This window comes from Podarcis muralis, chromosome 16 (genome assembly GCF_964188315.1).
Source record: "Podarcis muralis chromosome 16, rPodMur119.hap1.1, whole genome shotgun sequence".
In the NCBI taxonomy this organism is placed as follows: Eukaryota; Metazoa; Chordata; class Lepidosauria; order Squamata; family Lacertidae; genus Podarcis; species Podarcis muralis.
Window position 1 is genome coordinate 22,215,818 of NC_135670.1, and position 21,267 is coordinate 22,237,084.

The 21,267-nt window shown below is 44.8% G+C and overlaps 1 protein-coding gene across 1 annotated transcript in view; it reads left to right on the top strand.

The window, feature by feature from the left end:
- Nucleotides 1-6,639: 6,639 nt before the first annotated feature.
- HSPB8 (heat shock protein family B (small) member 8) overlaps nt 6,640-21,267 on the top strand; it is a 31,095-nt gene continuing 16,467 nt past the window's right edge. The window contains exon 1 of the mRNA XM_077920786.1: nt 6,640-7,024. The gene's annotated coding sequence lies outside the window, so the exon portion shown is untranslated. The remainder of the gene's footprint in view (nt 7,025-21,267) is intronic.

The window sequence follows — 21,267 nt, forward strand, 5'->3', positions numbered from 1 at the left end:
CTACATATTCTGAAGAAGAACACGCAGTAGAACATTTCATGAAGGAGAAATAGAGGTTTTCTTTTCCTGAAGCATCTGAACTCAAGCAGAACAAGGCAAAAGACAAGATGTGGTCCTCATTTCAGACCCAGAAGCTGACGCAATTGGCAGTTGATTTTTTTCCCCTGTCTACTTGCCCTCCTGTGAGGGGAGCAGGCTAGCCTAAGGGGCATAGCAGGCTGTCTTCCAACTCCTTGCCGCCACTGCCTGCCCCTCAAAATCTGCCGCCTGAGGCAGCTGCTTCACTCCACCTAATGGTAGAGCCAGTCCTGACATGAATTCAAATCCTTTAGAACAAAGCCAGGCCGCAGAATGGGCTGTGTGTGATGAGTAGCAAGGCAACACATCCCTCTCGTTCTCACATTTTGACAAGCGGCTACTAAGCTGCTCCAAAACATTGGTTCATTGAACTTCAGATTTAAACAAAAAACCTACCTTTGACATGGCTGTATTCTTTAGTCTTCCTGAAGAAGTTTCACACACACACAAATGTACAAATAATACTAATAATAAAATCCTGCTGTGTTTCATTCTCATCCGTCGTTACTGCTTGTTTTTGTTCCTGAAATAAATTAACGCACACAGAATGTGCCACAAGGCTGCCGCTGTTTTGCAGAAGGGGTTCAAGTACATACCAGAAATAAAACGCAATAAAACGGCCTTGAAGCTTTCCGTCGCCATAGCAAATCCACTTAGAAACAAACGGATTTCTTGCATTTAGGAGATAGCGATTGGGAAAGGTGCTAGAAAGTAAGCGATTGACATGCAGATGTAGAAATGATTTTAACAGGCAGATGCAGAAACACCCTGCAAGCAAATCAGCATGGATGCACGTCGTTGTATAACCTCAGCACCAAGAAATCACAGTGAATTAGATAAATTCGTGGAGAATGAGGCTGTCAAAGGCTGGTAACCAATGGCCATCAACTTGGATGGTTTTAAAAGACAATTAGACAACTTTGTACAGGAAAAAGCTATCAGTGGCTATTAGCCACTATAGCTATGCTCTACCTCATGGGTAGGCAAACTAAGGCCCGGGGGCTGGATCCGGCCCAATTGCCTCCTAAATCCTGCCCACGGACAGTCCGGGAATCCATGTTTTTACATGAGTAGAATGTGTCCTTTTATTTATAATGCATCTCTAGGTTATTTGTGGGGCATACAAATTCGTGCATTATTTTTTTTCTCAAAATATAGTCCGCCCCCCCCCACAAGGTCTGAGGGACAGTGGACCGGCCCCCTGCTGTAAAAGTTTGCTGACCCCTGTCTACCTCCACATCTGGAGGCAGTAATGATTCTGAATACCTGTTGCTGGAGACCACAGGAGGAGGAGAGGGCTCTTGTGCTCAGATCCTGCTCAGTGCCGGATTTACGTATAAGCGAAACAAGCTATAGCTTAGGGCCCCACTATCTTGGGGGGCCCCAAAAAAATTAAAGGAAAACAACACTGGATGTACATTTACAAAATATAAGATAAAAAACAAATAAAACCTACATACAGCAACAGTGTTTTGCGTTGTGGAGGCTGCTATGATGTAAGTAATGGGCCCAGCCTGCTAGCCTGCTCCCTAAAATATCACTGGTTTGCTCATTTCTATATACAGTGGTATATAGTACCTCGGGTTAAGAACTTAATTCGTTCTGGAGGTCCATTCTTAACCTGAAACTGTTCTTAACCTGAAGCACCACTTTAGCTAATAGGGCCTCCCGCTGCCACGCCGCCGGAGCACGATTTCTGTTCTCATCCCGAAGCAAAGTTCTTAACCTGAGGTACTATATCTGGGTTAGCGGAGTCTGTAACCTGAAGCACCTGTAACCCGAGGTACCACTGTACTAGAGAACTCTCCAGAATAATAGCTGTCAACATTTCCCTTTTCTTGTGAGGAATCCTATTCAGAATAAGGGAATTTCCCTTTAAACATGGGAAACGTTGACAGCTAGGTCCAGAATTCAGTTCCCAACCAATCAAATTCAAGCACATAGTAAGGCCTACAGGCATTCACAAGTTCAGTGAATTAAATTACTATACTTAACCCTTCTTACATTATTTTGTTCTTGTGTAAATCCACCCATATATGCTTAACTCCTAATATTGTCTCCTTTAAGATCAGGCCCCTGCTCTCTGACTCCCTTCCTGTTTCACCAGGTTGTTTTTTTAAAAACACAACCATAACATGAGCAACCACAACATTTGTTCTAGCTGCATCTGAAGCTAAAGCAACCTTGACCCAGTTTGTTTTTATATTGTAACAACCCTTTAACAATATTTGCCTTTTCCTTGCATAGCTTCTGTTCCTCCTAGCCCTTCCCAAGGTTTTCTTCCCATGGTGCAATTCTGTTTTTCACACGGTCGGGCTAGGGGTGGAAGAGAAATCTGATTCAATGCATGTTTAAAATCAAATCTATCAAATCCAAAACTTCCGAAACAAAATGCAAAGTGAGATACAGCTATCCTTGGAAATTCAGGCTTATCTGAAATGTTGCAATGCAGTTCTCACATCAATTGTTTCTAAAAATGCATAGATCAGATTAGGGGGGAAGGTGCATGAAAATATTAGTGAAAATTACATGCAAAATGCATTATATTAGGCGAATTGCTTGCAAAGATTAGTCAGAACTGCATATTAAAAATGTATATGTTAGGAGAAATTCACACAAAATTTGCTGGTAAATGAGGATTTTTTTAAAAAAAACAACCCTCAAATTGTTGCAAAATGTGAAGAACTGAATTTAAATTTAAATTTGGGGAAATGAGAAACTGAGATAAGTGAAATTGACACAACCTTCTATTCCTATCACAGGGCATTGGTAGCTCACCTTTAATAATAATATATTAATTTATTATTTCTACCCCCACCCATCTGGCTGGGTTTCCCCAGCTACTCTGGGCGGCTTCTAACAAAAGATTAAAAACACATTAAAACATCAGTCATTAAAAACTTCCCTAAACAGGGACGTCCTCTAAATGTCAATACTCTCCAAGTATTGTTGGACTACAACTGCAAAGAGGCAGATGGGGCTCATCAACCTGGGAAGATAGCCCAGCTTCCATTTAGGAGAAGGAAAACTCTGATCTGAAACCACTTGCAGGATACCTTCAGGCAAAGAAAAGGCTAAGGGGTAAATCCTAAAAACATCTGGAGCTGAGTCCTTAAGACAGATGAATGGTGCCTTGCACACCTCCTTCCAGCTACTCCTGCAGCCAAGCTGGTGCCAAACATCTTGCTCTGCTTTCCTTTGGACCACACCAGTGAGGCCCAGAAGAGGGTCTTCTCATCTGGGCAGCCCAGGACCTCCAGACCTTTAAAGCCCTAAACGGCCTCAGTCCAGTATACCTGAAGGAGCGTCTCCACCCCCATCGTTCAGCCCGGACACTGAGGTCCAGCGCCGAGGGCCTTCTGGCGGTTCCCTCGCTGAGAGAAGCCAAGTTACAGGGAACCAGGCAGAGGGCCTTCTCGGTAGTGGCACCCGCCCTGTGGATTGCCCTCCTGTCAGATGTCAAAGAGAAAAATAACTACCAAATGTTTAGAAGACGTCTAAAGGCAGCCCTGGTTAGGGAAGCTTCTAATGTTTAATAGGTTATTGTATTTTAGTGTTTTGTTGGAAGCCGCCCAGAGTGGCTGGGGGGACCCAGCCAGATGGGCGGGGTATAAATAATAAATTTATTATTATTATTATTATTATTATTATTATTATTATTATTATTATACACACTGCCCAGGCTTGCACTGCGGAGAGGTCACTTCAGTGTCGCTAATGCAGCAGCTTGATTTCATCCTCACACTCCATCGTCTCTTGAGACAAACAGACGTCAACAACAACTCCCAGCATCCTTGGTTCCATTGGCCATGCTGACTGGGGCTGATGGGAGCTGGAGTCCAACCAAAACAGGAGAGCATCAGGTTGGGGGAGGCTAATCTGGAGGAGGGGGTGGGCACAGATTCTCTCTCCCTAAGCTGTATAAAGCACGGTATTTTCCGCTCCGTAAGACGCACCAGACCATAAGGCGCACCTAGTTTTGGGAGGAGGAAAACAAGAAAAAAAATATTCTGAATCCCAGAAGCCAGAACAGCAAGAGGGATCTGGCTTCTGGGATAGCCTCTGGCTGTTCTGGCTTCTGGGATAGCCGTGCCAAGCCTCTTAAGGAAGCAGGATGAAGGCTCCCCCTGCCCAAAGAGGCTGCGCGCGACTAAGGCAGAAGCCAGGAACGGCGCTTGGCTGAAGGGGCGCTGCGCATAGAGGGAGAACTGTGCAGTGCCCCTTCAGCGAAGCAGGAGGAGGAACAGAAGGAGCCACTTCTGTTCCTTCTCTGGCTTTGCAGGACAGGCGCGTCGCTGAAGGGGCGCTGCACAGTTCTTCCTCTCTGCGCAGCGCCATTCATTCCATAAGACGTACTCACATTTCCCTTTACTTTTTAGGAGGAAAAAAGTGCATCTTATGGAGCGAAAAATACGGTAAAACAATGCTCTTGTCAGTCATCCTCAGGTATCATGTGTCTCAGATCTGGAGTGGAAGGCTGAAACAGGGGAAATACGAGGGTAACATGGGGAGGGGGGCGCTGAGACCAGGGAATGATGGCTGGAGAAGGTAGGTACTTTCCCCCTCCCCAGATCCAGCTGCCACAGCAGGAGAGGCAAGACTCCCAGGTCCCTTCTTCCTACCAGGAGAAAGGAGCAAAGCAATGGAATCTGGGCTGGGCAATGGTCCATCACTGGGGATAGAGGAACTGGAGTCAGAAGGGAAAGGGACAGTCTGGTCACCCAGGACCCAGACACACCCTCCCTGGCACAGGGAGTGCCTGCACACTTGACAATCTAGCTAGGCACAAGGGCAAGTGAGAGCACCTTGCCAGATCTTTAAAAGCTTGGTGGGTGGGTGTGCCAACCCATTGGGACAATTTTGTGGCTTCCATGCAGTTTTGACCTCCTTGCCTACATCTTGGGACTCCTCGAGCTTGGACCAATACTTCTAGTCTGTCTAACCTTGGCTTTCCCATCATCAAACCTGGACGTAAAAGCTGCTGTGACTCATTTACCTATTGCTGAACCTCTTATCTCTTATCTGTCATGATAAAGGAGTAAGAGCCTATGTCATGGTGGGCTGGATGGAAGCCAGGACTACTGTATCAGCAACTGGTAGCAAAATTTATTTAGAACCACAGCTGTCAACGTTTCCCTTTTTTAAAGGGAAATTCCCTTATCCTGAATAGGATTCCTCGCAAGAAAAGGGAAAAGTTGACAGCTTGTTTAGAACACCATGCAAAAGATAAACACCAAGAGGAGCAGATACAGCAGGGTTGGGCTTTTTTACTTGCAGCTTTACTGTTACTGCTGAAATCTTAGGAAGCCAGGCCATTACTGATTTTCTGCCAATTACCCAGAGAACTTGTGGTAGACTGCAATGTACCTTTAGGCTGCCTCTCTTGTCAAGCACCCCAAATATTAAAGTACCCTATACAGTCATACCTTGGAAGTTGAACAGAATCTGTTCCGGAAGTCCTTTCGACTTCCAAAACATTTGGAAACCAAAGCACGGCTTCTGATTGGCTGCAGGAAGCTCCATCAGATGTTCAGGTTCCAAAAAACGTTCACAAACTGGAACACTCACTTCCAGGTTTGTGGCATTCGGGAGCCAAAACGTCCGAGTACCAAGGTGTTTGGGATCCAAGGTACGACTGTAAATACAAAATAATGGCAAGGCTGATCACAGCAGAAAAAGAGAGAGGTGATGTGAGGCACGGCATTTTAAAAAGGCCCAAGAATAGTGATCTGGCCCAGGGATGCAGGAGAGTTGCCGTTTTGCTTACATTTTAACGAGAAACAAATTCACACTTTTCAGATCAGCGTGTGAATCCAAACACAGCTGCCCTTCAACGTTCACAGTGCCTCAAATTTTGCAGTGCAGGCAGACAATGTTTATACAAAAACACATATATTGAAAAGGCATGCATTAGTAAAGTAACATACAAAAAGATCCTTTCCATTAGGGGGAATCACTTGCAATAACGTGTATATTAGTTAAAGCTGCGTATAAAAACGTGTACATTATTTATTTATTGAATTTATATCCTGTCCTTTCTCCCCAAAAAAGGAGCCCAAAATATTAGGTGAAATTCACACTAAAATGCTGATAAATTTCCTTGAGGGTTTCTACTTATCCAGTCACAAACAGATGCAGAAATGAATTTAAGACTGGTGGGCGAGGGAAACAGAGAGAGAAATGAAATTGAAAGCATTGTTCATTTTTCATTTCACTCCTTTATTTTGGCAGCTGGCTCAAATCCAGGACTCCAAAATGAAAGAGAAGGCATCTCAAGATCCTGGAAAGGGGTGCAGGTGTGGTGAAAATGTGGCTTTTATTTCCAGGTATTTCAAGGCCTTTTTCCTTTCCAGAGGGTTAATTGAAAAACAGCCTGCAGCCACCCAGCCTGCGCTTGTTTCTTTGATCCCTTCTTCCCCCCCTCCATCCAATAAAAGCCCAATTGCTATCAGCATTTTCCAGCTGATGCAGGTTGGGTGGTTTTGGGTGGAGTTAAATGCAGTTCCTCGCTCCGGCCTCCAAGTGTCAGGGTCAGAAGGGACTGGCCGAAAAGCGCAGGCCTTCCGGAGAGAGCGCTGGGCTTGAGCCAAGGCCATCTCTGCTGGGGGAAAAAAACCCAGCAAAAATAAAACAAACAACCTCCAAGCTCCTTTTCCTAGGGCCTCTCCAGATAGCATTCCTGGCGCATTGCCTCGCTCCACCTCTGCCCAGTGTGAGAACACCGCTTTGCTGTGTGGCTGCCTGCCCAGGGAAGCCAGGGACACGGCTGAAAGCTTTTTTCTATCTGCATTGCTGAACTGTCAAGAGGAGTAGGGGACTGAGTGGTGCACGTCTGATTCAGCACTGAAGGCGCCATTGCTCAGTTGGGAACGCCCCAGAGCCTACTTCAGTGACTGGGCACTGCCTGGCATCCTTTGGAGACCTTTCCAGACAGAGGCTTCTGTGGGTAAGAGACTACTAGGGAGCCAGGGAGGGGGGGAAGGAAGACTTGATGCTTTGAGCTATGGGAGGGTCATGCTTTCAAACTGCTTATGTGGATGTCTCAGAGTTTAGGTCTCCTGCATGCATTTCAGACCTCCAGTCCCGGTGGGATTTAGCCCGGGAGAGCAAACCACACAGATAAACAGAGCATCACATGCTAATTTAAAGGTTTGTTGTGCCTGCACCAAGTTTTAGACTTTCCTGGGGCGGGTTTCGCAGTGTTAGGGCTATTGCAACGAAAGCAACAAAAATGTCCCATTTTGCCTTGAAGGTTAACAACTATATTCTTCTAGCACGAGCTTTTGTGCACCGGAAAACGAAGTCTTTAAGGCGCCACAAGGCTCTTCGTCTCTGAAGTGCTGTTACTGGTTGGCAGATTCTCTCTCTACACCTGTGTGCGAGAGAGAAAGTGGGTTAAGAAATGCCAGAGATAAGAGTAACTCCATGGCATGTTTCTGCGAAGCTCAAATGTCTCCTAGTTTATTGCAGTGACCTTTCACAACAGCTGTTATTGGTGAGAACGCACAATGCCTCCAGCCTTGTCGGTATTTTTGCAGGAGGGATTCAAGAGTATGCTGCAACTTTTGGTTGGTGCAATTAAAAGGCATGAAGAGCTTTGTCACCCTAGCATGACATAATCACTTTTTGAAAAAGTGTGGTTAGGAATGCATCAAAACGGATGAACAAAAGGCTGACTGGGAAATAAATCGGAGCAAATGTTCCGTATTGACTGGCCGTAACAGTGTTAGCAGTAGAGACAACCCTGCTCTCAACTGAGTCCTAGATTAGTTAAATCAAACTTGCCAATAAATTCAGGTGCAGCAGGTTTCATGTCAGCAGAAGAGTATCGTCTGAAACTGGAATGTTATTTCACAGGTTTCTGAATGTTAGGTGTAAGCCTGTTAACAAATCTTCCCTCATGACTTTCTTCTTTATATGTTGGTGTCTTGGTTCAGATAAGCCTTGCTCTCCACATTACCATGCTGATTAAAGCCATAGGCCCTGTCTGAGGTTTTGGTGATGAAATAATAATTTAACCTTGCAGCACATGATTCCTGTGTGTGATACCCAGAAGTATGTCTTATTAGTATCATTGGGCCTTATTCCCACATATATATAGGATTGCAATCTTGATCCCCTGAAGCACAATACATTTAAAACAGGATTGTGCCCCCTTTAAACAGTCATGGCTTCCCCGCAAAGGCACCTCAAAAGTGAAGTTTGTTAATGGTGCTGTGAGAGTTGTTGGAGACCCCTTTTCCCCTCAGTCCCCTGGGAAAAGGAATTGACGGTTAAACCACTCTGGCAACAGTAGTTCTGTGAGGGGAACAGGGGGTCTCCTAGCAACTCTCAGCAACCTTTACAAACTACACTTCCCAAGATTCTTTGAGGGAAGCCATGGCTGTTTAAAGTGGTGTGATACTGCTTTAAAGGTACAGTACAGATACGGTTGTAGTTTAGATTAGCATGTTGTCCAAACCCGGGTTCATGATTTAGCTCTCTCCAGATTAGCCATTAGTTGTAACCGTGGTTTTCCTGCTACTGTGAAGAGAAGGTTCTCTTGTTTTTTCACCATCAGGCGGTATATGCATATTGTGAAAGAAAGAAATCATGAAATTAAAGTGCTAGGCCACATGGCTGCAACCACCATCTTCTTTATCCCTGATGAAGGATCAGTGAGATAACATCAGTTTCTGTTTTCTGCTTCTCATTTCTCCAGTCTTCAGTTCAGTTCTGTACATCTCCAGTTAGCCTTTTTTTAAAAAAAGAAGAAAAGGTCATGAAAATTCATCAGCATTTTTGCGTGACCATCCTAACAAACACTTTTTTGTATGCAGTGGCTCTTGAGGAACCTATTTTTTGCAAAGCAATCTTCCCTGATATAATGTGTTATTGTATGTCGTATGCATTTTTATGGAGACTATAGGCATTTTTGTACAGTGGTGCCTCGCAAGACGAAATTAATTCGTTCCGCGAGTTTTTTCGTCTTGCGATTTTTTCGTCTTGCGAAGCACGGTTTCGGAAAAGTTTTGGAAAAGCTTCAAAAATCACCAAAGTCTTCAAAAACCTCAAAAAAGGCTACCACACCGCGTGCTATGAGTTGCTCCTTGAAGTCAAGTCGCAACTGTATTAACGGTTTTAAGAAAAAGGAAACAAACTTGCAAGACGTTTCCGTCTTGCGAAGCAAGCCCATAGGGAAAATCGTCTTGCGAAGCAACTCAAAAAACCAAAAACCCTTTCGTCTTGCGAGTTTTCCGTCTTGCGAGGCATTCGTCTTGCGAGGTACCACTGTACACACTTCTTGGCTAGAGAACTGCATCAAAAACTTCTAAAAAGTGCAAATTTTGAAGGATGGCTGTGTTTTAGTTTGTCTATTGTTCCAGGAAGTGCAAATTCAGAAGGGCTTAAATGCAAACTGCATCAAATCCCCCCCCCCCCCGATCCTGATCCCTTACGCCTCTGGGCCCTGACATACATATCCGAGGCAGGTCCCAGAAGCACTGGGTTCAAGGAAGATAATCACGCTATCTGTAGATAGCCATGGGGCTCAAGGAGTGTGTTGCATCTGCACAGCTGCCTGCCCTTCTCAGCTGCCACTGCCCATCCTCATCTGCCACTGTTTAACCTCTGTGGGGAGGGCACTTTGCCCAGGTCCCTCTCAAAAAAACTGGCAACAGCCTTGGCAGGGGAAGGAGGGAGGGGCGACCAGAGCGACCACCTGTCAAAGGAAAGGACGCAGCAAACCAAAATGGAGAGAAGAGCAGATGGAAGGAACCAACTTCTTGTTCATTCCTGCCGAGGGGAAAGGGTGGGTGGACAGGCGTCTCCGTCTGTGTGGCTTTATGATTCTCAATGGAGTAAAGAGGTGTGGTGTTAAGTGCCAGGTGGAGATTTGCCAAGGAGGCAAAGAGTTAGGACTTCTAGCAAAGTGAGGGGGTTGGACTAGATGACCCCTGGGGTCCCTTCCAACTTTGATTCTACCTTGCTATGTTTCATGTCTCAGCTGGATAGCTACCAACACTCAAGGGGTGGGTGGGTGGGTGGATGCATGCGTGCACGTATGCACATGTATGAACTCAGGGGGCAAATGCAACCTGTTAGGCCTGTCTACCTGCCCCTCAGGACTTTCTCCAGGCCACACTCCACACTGGCTCTGCTTTGCTCCTTCCTTGAGTCATGCGCGTAGCCAGGATTTTTGTTAGGTGGGGCAGGCTTTTTCAGGGGGGCAGAACCTTAGTTTGCTATGTATTTTTATTGATTTAATGGGGGGCAGCTGCCCCTCCCTTGGCTACACCCATGTCATGAGTGCCCTTGAACTCTGATCATGGCTCTTGTGTGCCTGGATGCAGGGCTATTTTTTCTAGAAAAAGAGGTGTGTGTGTGTTTGTGTAGAAAGCAGTCTAATGTATAAAGGTGACATTTACATTCATTGCCCCACTCACTTTTTTTCCTGCGGCCCAGCCTGCCATGGTCATGTGGCTCACCATCTCTGCTGCATATAGGTCTAAGGCCGTATCATCCCAAATAATAATAATAATACCACCCATCTGGCTGGGTTTCCCCAGCCATTCTAGGTGGCTTCCAGCAAAATATTAAAATCGCAGTAAAACATCAAACATTAAAAGCTTCCCTGAACAGGGCTGCCTTCAGATGTCTTCTAAAAGTCAGGTAGTTGTTTATTTCCTTGACATCTGATGGGAGGGCGTTTCACAAAGAGGGTGCCACTACCAAGAAGGCCCTCCGCCTGGTTCCCTGTAACCTCACTTCTCGCAGGGAGGGAACCGCCAGAAGGCCCTCAGTGCTGGACCTCAGTGTCTGGGCAGAACGATGGGGGTGGAGACACTCCTTCAGTCCCGGCTCCCCCCACCCCAAAGAAATCTGGTCGTTTGTTGACTGTTTAAAGTCATGTACTTCCTTAGTTAAACAGGGAGTTCAGCTGTCTAGGATTTCAGGCGACGGTCTCACCCTACCTGCAGATGCCGTTCAGGATCGAACCTGCAAATGCAGACGCTCTCCCATGAAGAGGTGACCCTTCTGCTAGAATAAGATTCCTAAATTCGCAACCCTGGCTTGCTGCATGCAGACTGCTTAACCCTCCCCCACCCCACAGAACACTTTGTTTGTTTGTTTGTTTGTTTGTTTGTTTTGTTTGTTTTGTCTATTGCCCTATCCCCGTAGATCTCAGGGCGGTTCACAACATAAAATCACAATATATATTTTTAAAAACCCAGAAGATACATAAAAACAAAAATGACAACCCAATAATACCCCCCAAACACATTTAAAATGGCATTGGATGTCAAAATGGCATTGGATGTTGGTGGTTAAAGAGGAACATTTTCACCTGGTAAAGGTAAAGGACCCCTGACAGTTAAGTCCAGTCGCGAACGACTCTGGAGTTGCGGCACTCATCTCGCTTTACTGGCCGAGGGAGCCGACGTTTGTCTGCAGACAGTTTTTCCGGGTCATGTGGCCAGCATGACTAAGCCGCTTCTGGCGAAACCAGAGCAGCGCACGGAAACGCCGTTTACCTTTCCACCGGAGTGGTACCTATTTATCTACTTACACTTTGACATGCTTTCGAACTGCTAGGTTGGCAGGAGCTGGGACTGAGCAACAGGAGCTCACCCCATTGCAGGGATTCGAACCACCGCCCTGGTCTCAGTGGTTTAGACCACAGCGCCACCCATGTCCCTTTCACCTGGTACCTAAGGGTACCGGTATATCATGAAGGCGCCGGCCAAACCTCCCTGGGGAGAGCATTACACTAAAGAAAAAGCCCGTTCTCATGTTGCCACCCTCCTAAAGTAAATCTCCCACTGCCCTATCCTCCAGCAAAAAAAAAAAAAGAGGAAAAAGTGCTATAATTAGTCTCACAACAGAAAGAATACTGCTTCGTTGGAGACTGTGGCATCTTTAGGATATATAGATTTATTTACACATACTGAATAATAATAATAATAATAATAATAATAATAATAATAATTAATAATAATTTATTATTTATACCCCGCCGATCTGGCTGAGTTTCCCCAGCCACTCTGGGCGGCTCTCAATCAAGTGTTAAAAACAATACAGCATTAAATATTAAAAACTTCCCTAAACAGGACTGCCTTCAGATGTCTTTTAAAGATAGGATAGCTGCTTATTTCCTTCACATCTGAAGGGAGGGCGTTCCACAGGGCGGGCGCCACCACCAAGAAGGCCCTCTGCCTGGTTCCCTGTAACCTCACTTCTCGCAATGAGGCCCTCGGCGTGGATCTCAGTGTCCGGGCTGAACAACCTGGGTATAAGATGGAGGGGCTCACAGCATTAACACCCCAACAGATCTTGCTTCTCCATTAGTCACAGCTCTGGATCCAGGACAGAGCAAGCAGGTCTCTGTGTCTCCAACTCCCAGTCCGCTTCTAGCTCAGCCACTCACATCCCTATGGCTACTGTTCTCCTTCCTAGCGGCTAGGACAGGGCCGGGTGGAGGGAATGCCCACCCATTGGCCCGGAGAGCATCGTTCTTTAGCTCTGAGAGCCAGTGTGGTGTAGTGGTTAAGAGCGGTAGTCTCGTAATCTGGGGAACCGGGTTCGCGTCTCCGCTCCTCCACATGCAGCTGCTGGGTGACCTTGGGCCAGTCACACTTCTTTGAAGTCTCTCAGCCCCACTCACCTCACCTCACAGAGTGTTTGTTGTGGGGGAGGAAGGGAAAGGAGAATGTTAGCTGCTTTGAGACTCCTTAAAGGGAGTGAAAGGCGGGATATCAAATCCAAACTCTTCCTCAACTTCTTCTTGCAACCTAGCCTATTCTTTGGGGGTGCTGATGAGGGCACTTTTAAGTGGTCAGCTGAGGTCATGGTCTTACAATGGAACTTCTCCCCTGTCAAAATCTGGCTGCTTTAAAGGAAGTAAAAAATAAAAATAAAAATGTCAGGGGATATGATTGCAGACCTCCTGCATCACAGGACACTTTTTGGCCCTTGTTCGTAGCCAGCTGTGTTGTGGATTCAGAGGACAGGGAAACACTGGTGGTTGCCTAGCAACAGCAGCGAGAAACATACCCCATTCTCTTCCAGGCCAGCCCTAAGAGGGTTGGGAGTGTGCCTTGCGGTCGCTAGGCAACAGTAAAAGGCTTCAGTTCCATCACCAACCTTTTGAGATGGAACTAATTTGGAATATACAGGGATTGAGCACTCCATAATCAAGGGGTGTATAAATTTTATGAAATGAAAGAGGATTAAAAACCGAGATTAAAATTTGCGTCCTCCGCCTAGTTGGCGAGACCAACTTTGCAGAGCGTAGAATGGCTGAGTTTTGAGTTCACAGAAGGATTCAGTGCTGCCTCTTTTTAGGCCTCAGGCAGAATTGGGAGTGCCTAGTTCCCTACTATAAACAGTAATTATCTCACGTGTGATGTAATGTTAGGCAGATTGGATTCAGACTGTGGATAGCAAGCATGCATGCATTAAGTCTCTAGGGGTGGTCAAACGACGGAGATCTTGTTAAACTCAACTGAGTCAGGAATGGTATTTCCTTTCATCGTCTGTGACCGATGTCTTTTAGAGCCTCCCAACTTTAGGTATTTATTATACCCCACCCTTCAACAAGATTTACATGTAGGCTGCTGCTGCTCGCTCAGTCTCGGTACACACACACACACACACACACACACACACACACACACCGCTAGCAAAATAAGGTTAAGAATAATAGGGGATGTTGTATACCACCATGATGCTTTTTTAAAAAAATGGTTTGGTGATTTATTACACACACACACACACACACACACCTGAAATAATTAAGTAAATAAACTGCCATATGCCAGGTCAGTCCATTGGTCCATTTAGCTCCATTATGTCTACACTGACCGGCAGCAGCTCTTCAGGGTTTCAGAAAGGGTTCTGCCCCAGCCCTACACTGAGACACCAGGGGTCGAGCCTGGGACCGCCTGAATATAAATCATATGCTCTGTCACAGAGCTAATTTCCCTCTCATAGGAGGCTGCTTTATACTGTGTCAGGCCACTGGCCCATATAGCTCAATATTGCCTACGCTGACTGGCAGCAGCTTCTGAACTTTCATTACAACGGGTCACATCCACAACATAAATTTAAAGTGCATGGCTTTCCCCAAAGAATCCTGGGAGCCGCAGTTTGTTAAGGGAAGTATCCCAGCATTCTTGGGGCAGAGTGTGCTTAAAATACAGTGGTACCTTGGTTCTTAAACGCCTTAGTACTCAAACAACTTGGAACCCAAACACTGTTCCAGTTTGCGAACTTTTTTTCAGAAGCCGAACATGCTCCATTTCAAGTGTTACGCTTCCATTTTGAGTGGCACACTTACCATTTTGAGTGTTACGCTGAGGTCTCTCTGTTTTTGCTATTTATTTTGCGGCTCTTTTTTCTTTTTGTTTTTGGGACTGTGTGGAACCCAGTTTTGCTACTTATTGATTGATTGCGTGACTGCAGTACATTGTTTATTGCTTTCATTTTATGGCTCAATGGTCGCATTGTATAGTAAAATTAATGTTAAATTGCTGTTTTACGGGTTGTTTTTGAAAGTCTGGAACGGATTAATCCATTTTGCATTACTTTCTATGGGAAAGCGCATCTTGGTTTTGGAACGCTTTGGTTTTGGAACAGACCTCCGGAACGGATTAAGTTTGAGAAGCAAGGTACCACTGTATGTGGTATGGATTTGACTACAGTCATATCTCGGGTTGCGAACGCTTGGGTTGCGCATTTTCGGGTTACGGACGCGCTGAACCCGGAAGTACCGGAACGAGCTACTTCCGGGTTTCGGCACATGTGCAGAAGCGCTAATTTGTGCTTTGCGCATGCACAGAAGCACCAGATTACGTCACACGCATGCGCAGACACAGCGCTGCGGGTTGCGAATGTGCCTCCTGGATGGATCACATTCGCAACCCGAGGTTCCACTGTACAGTGGTACCTCGGGTTAAGTACTTAATTCGTTCCGGAGGTCCGTTCTTAACCTGAAACTGTTCTTAACCTGAAGCACCACTTTAGCTAATGGGGCCTCCTGCTGCCGCCACGCCGCCGGAGCACGATTTCTGTTCTCATCCTGAAGCAAAGTACGTACTTAACCCGAGGTACTATTTCTGGGTTAGTGGAGTCTGTAACCTGAAGCGTATGTAACCCGAGGTACCACTGTACAGTTTTCGCCTAGAATATACAGTTGCTTACTTCAGAGCCCAATCGGACTAAATTCCCTCTATTTCCAGTGTTGGAGCTATGAGAGCTGTTGTTTATGTTGTCAAAAACACAGCATCCAGGCACAAGATGGGAGCACCAGCAAGTTTGGGGAAATCTTGAGATTGTGCAGAAGTACCCCGAAAAACCAGCTTATCCGGAAGGTTCATCCTTCCCAGTTACTCCACCAGGTCCAGACTTTTCCTTAGATACCAGCTGTCAACACCTACTGACAGCAGGACTCTCCCTTTGGGTGCTGACTCAGGCTCAGTCAATTTCGCACATGTGGCGAGACATAATCTGCTTTCTAAACTGCTCAAACCAGAATGCATATTTCATTGAAAGCAAGCAGTTTGTATAGACCTTAAGTAAAGACACAGAGCTTCTACAGTTTCGGTATTCTGTCCTAGGCTGCCTGTACACCATACACTTAAAACTAAGAATTCTGGAAACGAAAGTTTGTTTCTAGGTGCCAGGAATTATAGCCCTGCGGGGGTAAACTGTAGTTTCCGGAATGGAGAATCCTAAAACAATCCAAAAAGGGGGTCGGGCCCTTTTAACTCATTATTGTCTACCTGCCCTTCACCCTAAGGTCCCACGGCAGTTTACAACATTTAAAACACATTTTTAAAACAGTTTAAAACACTCCACACTGCAACATTTTGTTCTGAGTGAGCACCTCCCATATTTTTCTATAATAATAACAAGTGCCTTTATTGCCAGGGTGGATAAAAATCAATTATTTTTTTAAAAAAATCAGATTCTTTTATTTAAATCAGATTTTTTAAAATTTAAATCGGATTTTTAAAATAAAATGCTTTTAGAGGAAAAATCTTTCTAAAGGTAGTTTTCTATTTAAGTTACATTATAGTCCATCAGGAAATAAGGATTTGCTTTAAGTTTTTCATGTGTGCTAAAACTCAGTCTAAGTTTTGGGGTTTTTTTAATTGTTCAACCACATCAGTTAACAAACATGGATCCATATGCTTTAATGTTATTGTTTTAGTTAAATAAATAGTTTAAATTGTTATTAAGGAAATGATTGTTTTTCTCCTTCCAATAAAGCACAGCAGAAAAGTTGCCCAAATATAAACAGTGAACTTATTAAACCTCACAATAATTTCATAATTATCCGTCTATGTATTTCTAATAATATAATCAGAATTTTTTTTGTAAAAACTACTCTGAAAATTTATAATTCCTAAAATGAAACCTCCCTTTGGTTGTAAATATGAAGATTATACCAGCAAGAATGAGTCTTTCTGTAAAAAAATGATTTAAATCAAATCCACCCTGTTTATTGTAACCTCATGCATTTCGTTCATCTCATCCATGGAGAAAATCTAAGGTTTTAATCCTCCACATTTCTAGTTATGAAGAGCTCTCGGGTGACGGTGATATGAATGCCTCCTGCTGAGACCCCTTATTGCTGCTGCCAGTCAGTCATCAGGGCTTGACAAGATGGTCTGATTCAACCTCAGGCAACACGATAAGACCCCAAAAAGTAGGCTATCACCAGCAAATAAGGTTGCCAACTTTTAAAAGCGGTGCTTTAAAAACAGCCTTGGCACTCGGTGCCATAAATAGAAATTCCTACACCTGAGACAAGCTCTCTGAACTCTTCACCCCCTTCGGCCGGAACCAACGCTGGGTTAAGGCACATAGTCATGGGCTTTTAAAAGATATTACTGAGGAAATGCTGTTGAAGCTGCTTAGGCAAGACTGCTCCGTCCCTACCCCCTTCTCCATCTCTTCGTCTGTCCTCAGTCTTACCAAGCTCTTTCTCATACCTCCTCAGAAATTTTTCCACCTCTAGCGGATCTGTCAACCTAAATCTCTTATCCTTAAAGAAAAAGGTGATCCCTTCAGGGAACTCCCATCTATATTGTATACCATTTCTTCTCAAAGCACCTACTATTTGTCTGTATCCTTCCCTTTTACGTAAAAGTCTAACTGGTATTTCTTTAAGGACAATTATTGCTCTACCATCTATTATTAGTTTTTTATGGTAGCTCGTTTTAAGTATCAGATTCTTCATCTCAGTTGAGTTAAAAACTACTAGACAGTCCCCAAGGGTTTTTTTTATCCTATTTTGGTATGTTCTCATTCTTATTCTGAAGGCATTTTCTATCGTGTATGCTACTTCTTCCTCTTTCAATTCTAACCATTTTGCCAGCTCCTTAATCATTTTCTCCTTTATATTCTCTTTCATCTCTTCTCCTATTCCTCTAAATTTTAGGTGTAATTGTCTCTGTCGAATTTCTGTCATCACAATATTGTCCAAAATTTGCTCCTGCGTTTTATTCACCTCCCTCATCTCTTCCTTTATTTTTTCTGTCTCCTTTTTCTGTTCTCTCATCTCTTTTTGGATTCTTTTATTGGTCTCTTCAAATGCTTTTGACTTGACAGATAATTCTTGTATTTTGATAGAGAGCTCCCCTACTGCTCCTTCTATCTTCCTATCTATCATCTCCTGCATTTCTTCTAGCTTATTTTCCATATGAATTTCGTTCTGCTTAAACTCCTCCTTAATTTTTAGCCACAGAAAATCTAAATCTTTAATTTCCTCCTGTCTGGATGTCTTTCTTTCAGCTGCCCCCCCCCCCAATTTTATCCTTCTTGACAAAGCTGAATGTGCTACGCTGGGTTAGGCTGCGGGTGTGGCCTGCTGCCCTGACTAAGCCTCCGAGAAAGCTGACGTCTAGCTTTTTTAATTTGCCACCTGGAAAGCTTTATATATTTAGTAGGCTCATTTTGCTTTCTTCATCCAAGGAGATCAGGGAGGCTTAAACCCTTTTAGAACCAGAGAGCCACATTCTCTTGTGCACAAGATTCTGGGGGCCACGTCGGTTGTGGGCCAGGCCAGGGGCAAAAGTGAGTAGAGCAATGAATGCAGTTTTTACTTTGGTACATTAAACTACCGGTACCTTCTATACACACACCTCTGTGTCCTCGACCCAGACAAGCATGAGGCATTATCAAGACACATTCCAGCCAGGCAAAAACATTTGGGGCATGCAGCAGGACCAGTGCAGGGTATGGCCTGAGGAATATGCTAAGGGACGGATAGAGAGCTGCATTTGACCCCTAGGCCTGAGGTTCTTAAGTGGTTCTTTCCATTGTTATTGTTGTTTAGTCGTGTCTGACTCTTCGTGACCCCATGGACCAGAGCACGCCAGGCACTTCTGTCTTCCACTGCCTCCCACAGTTTGGTCAAACTCAAATTCATAGCTTCGAGAACACTGTCCAACCATCTCGTCCTCTGTCGTCCCCTTCTCCTTGTGTCCTCCATTTTTCCCAACATCAGGGTCTTTTCCAGGGAGTCTTCTCTTCTCATGAGGCGGCCAAAGTATTGGAGCCTCAGCTTCAGGATCTGTCCTTCCAGTGAGCACTCAGGGCTGATTTCCTTCAGAATGGAGAGGTTTGATCTTCTTGCGTTCTTCCCATAGACATCTTTTATCACATCAACCTTGTGAGGTGGGATAGACTCAAAGATTGTGGCCCAGGGTCTCCCCATAAGCTTCAAGAACCCTGAGCGCCAGAGGAATTGTCATAGCTCAGTAGCGCAGCACATGCTTTGGGCTGGGGAAAACCTGAAATTCTTACCTTGAATTCCTCTTCCCAGGCTTCCTTGAGGGCATTCCTAGTACAGTGGTACCTCGGTTTTCGAATGTAATCCGTTCCGGAAGTCCATCCGAGTTCCAAAACGTTCAAAAACCGAAAGCCTCAAAACGGAAAACTCAAAACAGAAGCCACGTTTCCTGTTCGACTTCCGAGGCGCGTTCGAAAACTGAGGCATTTATTTCTGGGTTTTGGGCATTCGAATTCCGAAATGTTTGACTACGGCGGCGTTCGAAAACCGAGGTACCACTGTATGCACAAAACAAAGGGAAAAAGGATGGGTGATCAACAGTTTCTTGGGCTGGGAAAAACTCCTTTTTGAAACCCTGTAGAGACCGCCAGTCAGAAGAGACCAGGGCTTGGGGGATCTTCAGCCCTCCAGTTGCTGTTGGACTCCAACTCCCAACAGCCTCAGCAGTCATGGCCAATAGTCAAGAATGACGGGAGTTGTAGTTCAGCAACATCTGGCGGGCCAAAGTTTCCCTCGATAGACAATACTGAGGTAAATGACTGGAGTTGTTCAATGGGTGGAGACTTCAGCCAGGATCTCTTGCATTCTAATCTGACCCTCTAACCACTACAGCACAATGCTGGCTCATCTTTAATTATTCCACGCTGAAAGGAAAACATTACATATTGATAATTACAGGTATTAAAATAATATTATTACAGCATGATCTTTGATGCCTATTGCCCCCAGACAGGGTTGCACCCAGGAGAAGTGTCCTCAACGCCCCACCTAGCTGTGTACTTCTTCACACAGTGTGTAATTAACTTGTGGGACTCACTGCCACAAGATGAGGCAATATATTCATTATTATTATTGCATTTATATCCCACCTTTTCCTGCACAGTACTGGGAGGTAGATTAGACTGGGAGGAAGCAACTGGCCAAGCCCACCTAGTGAGCTTCAAAGCTGAATGGGGGGTGGGTTTTGAACCTGGTCTCCCAGGTCCTAGTCCAACACTAACCACTACACTACTCTGCCTCTGCAGTCATGGCTTCCCCCCAAAAATTCTGAGCACTTTAGTTTTTAATGATGTTGAGAGTTGTTAGGAGACCCCTCACTGAAAAGTGGATGGATGGCTGATGGTATAAGAACCCCTCAAATCAAAATGACTACATGATGAATGAATTGGGATAATTATAAATAATATAATTATAATAATGAATGTAACCACTCATCATCATCATCAATAAATAATAATAGTGGTCATGCTCTTTGTCATATAACTATCCCAGAACAAATGCCCAATAAACACAGACAGAGCTCAGCATTGCCCACACTGATTTGCAGCAGCTCTCCCAGGCCTACCTCAAATCAATCAAAATAAGCTTTACTGTGCTAGCCAAAGGCCATGACAAAACCATGCAAACACTGTCAGGAAAAGAAATATCTATATAACTATACAACTGTATATAAAAAGCAGAGCCGCTGCCTGAACCAACCCAATCATAAAATGCAGATGTACGTGTAGATTGGGGACTTCACAAAGCATGCAATATTTTCCTATTTATACCTTACAATTTACTGCAATTTTGTCCAGGTGGTTCTTCCTGATGCATTAGACAGGGGTCAGCAAACTTTTTCAGCAGGAAACCGGTCCGCTGTCCCTCAGACCTTGTCGGGGGGCCAGACTATGTTTTGGGAAAAAATTAATGAACAAATTTCTATTCCCCACAAATAACCCAGAGGTGCATTTTAAATAAAAGCACACATTCTACTCATGCAAAAACACCAGGCAGGTCCCACAAATAACCCAGAGATGCATTTTAAATAAAAGGACACATTCTACTTATGTAAAAACAACAGGCAGGCCCCACAAATAACCCAGAGATGCATTTTAAATAAAAGGACACATTCTACTCATGTAAAGACATGCTGATTCCCGGACCGTCCACAGGCTGGATTTAGAAGGCGATTGGGCCGGATCCAGCCCCCGGGCCTTAGTTTGCCTACCCATGTATTAGCATAACTGAGCAGCCACAGAACCCTTTCCTACCTGGAGATGCCAGGGATTAAACCTGGGAGCTTCGTTCATGCAAAGCAGGTCCTCTTCCACTGACCCATGGATTTTCCCCAAATAAATATCCATTAGACTGAGTTGCTCCATCTATCTTAGGATTGTCAACATTGACTGGTTCCCCAGGGTTTCAAACCAGGAATCTCTCATAGCCCTACCTGGAGATGAAAACCAGGGATTGGACCTAGGACCTTCTGCTTGCAAAGCACTGAGCTAAAAGTCTTTCCCCCCCAAAAAACATAAGGCAGCTTCCTATGTCCACTTGGCTTTTTAAAGGTGCCACAACAACAAGGCTCTGTTTTCAGGGCAAACCCCCAAAAGGTGATATTAAGAGACGTTCGCAGAGGAACAGGCCTG